The sequence below is a fragment of the Arvicanthis niloticus genome, chromosome 4 (genome assembly GCF_011762505.2).
Source record: "Arvicanthis niloticus isolate mArvNil1 chromosome 4, mArvNil1.pat.X, whole genome shotgun sequence".
Lineage (NCBI taxonomy): Eukaryota > Metazoa > Chordata > Mammalia > Rodentia > Muridae > Arvicanthis > Arvicanthis niloticus.
In genome coordinates, this window is record NC_047661.1 from 51,117,400 (window position 1) to 51,119,004 (window position 1,605).

At 46.6% G+C, this 1,605-nt stretch overlaps 1 non-coding gene across 1 annotated transcript; it reads right to left on the reverse strand.

The window, feature by feature from the left end:
- Nucleotides 1-537: 537 nt before the first annotated feature.
- Nucleotides 538-667, reverse strand: LOC117708006 (small nucleolar RNA SNORA17). Its single transcript, XR_004606742.1, has one exon. It is a non-coding gene; the product is annotated as a small nucleolar RNA SNORA17 (small nucleolar RNA).
- Nucleotides 668-1,605: the final 938 nt, after the last annotated feature.

Here is a 1,605-nt window from a genome sequence, read left to right on the forward strand (position 1 = left end):
GGAGTGCTGCAGTGGGTGAGGGGCAGGGACAGCTCTCCTATTCTCATACCAGGGCTAGCTCTCTCAAGATGCCCAGGTGAGGAGTGGGACCAGTTCTCTGCACAGCCTCAGACATCAACATGTCTCTGGGTGGGAGATCAGACCAGGGATGTCTGCCTGGCCTTTGATGGTAATAGATCCCTACTGTTGCAGCGTCACAGACCCAGAATAAGGCCTCAGTGGCAGCACAGGCCATGGCCCCTCTGTGGTTCCAGGTGGCATCATGGGCTACTTACATCAGGTTGTTCTCAGTATCTGCAAGTCTCCAGTTCTGCCTCTCTTCATTGTGCCCACATCCTTCTGTTTCTCTCCCATTTCTCTACCACTTGCTTCTATTAGTGGCACAGGGTCTCTAGGTGTCTGGAGTCATCTCAGGAGTGGTCTCAGGAGTGCTATGCTCCACATATGACTCTGGACAGGGATCATCTTGAGCATGGTATGCCCATCCAGGTCTGTGTGGCCCAACTGGTGATGGTCTCATGCTCACTTTTTTCAGGGAATGTTAGAGTACTAATCATTCAGATGTTCACAGGTCAGAAGACAGAGTAGACATGGTCTCTCTCCTCTCTGCCACCTATTGATGCACCTGTGACACTGCAGTCACACCCACAATGCTTCTAGGGGCAGGGTCTCTTGTAGCTTTTACAATTGTTGTTGTTATTGTTGTATAGTCTTAGCCTGGAGTGTGACATGTCACTGTAATGTGACGTGAATTGATTCTCTTTTGGTTGTGTCTACTATGAGTTCTAAGTGCCCGCAGTGCTTGTGTGTCCATATCTTTCTCTAGGTTTGTGAAATTCTTTGCTTTAGTTTCATTGAGTGGGTTTCTTATGCATATGGATTGTTAGGTTTAATAACCCACTGGATCAAAAAACCAGTGCTACTCAAATGTGCATGGATGCAAAGCTATCCACTGGACTGTGGTCACTCTACAGGGGCCACACTCCTAAAGAAAACAAACTCTACCTGCCCCAACAGCCATCAACTGCCAACCGCCCGTATAGCTCTTCAGCTAGGGTGAGACCTCCTAAGACACCAACCCCCTCTCCAATCTGTGTAGAAATGTGGAGTGGCTTGATCCTGTGTAGGCAACCATAGCCTCCTTGAACTCACGAGAGCATTAGCCCTGCTCTGTCCAGAAGACAGGGCTATGCGATGTCCTTCCTAACCTCTGGACCCAGCAAGCTTTACTGGGCCATCTTCCATGTTCCTGGAGCCTTAGGGGGAAGGTGTGGACATCTGCTACATTTCAAGGTAAAATTTAATTGAAGTGTGAAATGTTATTTACAAACGTTATTACATTTGTATATTTAGTGTATGTATGTATGTGTACATTTTCATACCACAACATATATATGCAAATCAGAAGACTCCTATCAGGGGTCAGTTTTCTTCTTACACTGTGGAGATGGGGAAGTGAGTTTGGTACTCAGGCTTGATGACAGCCTGCCGAGCCATCTTGCTGGTCCCATCATCGTTTTAAATACCGAATGAAATCTCATTGGCTTTCATCCCTCCTAAGCTCTCTAATTTAATTTTATAATCCATTGACTGATTTTTCCTTAG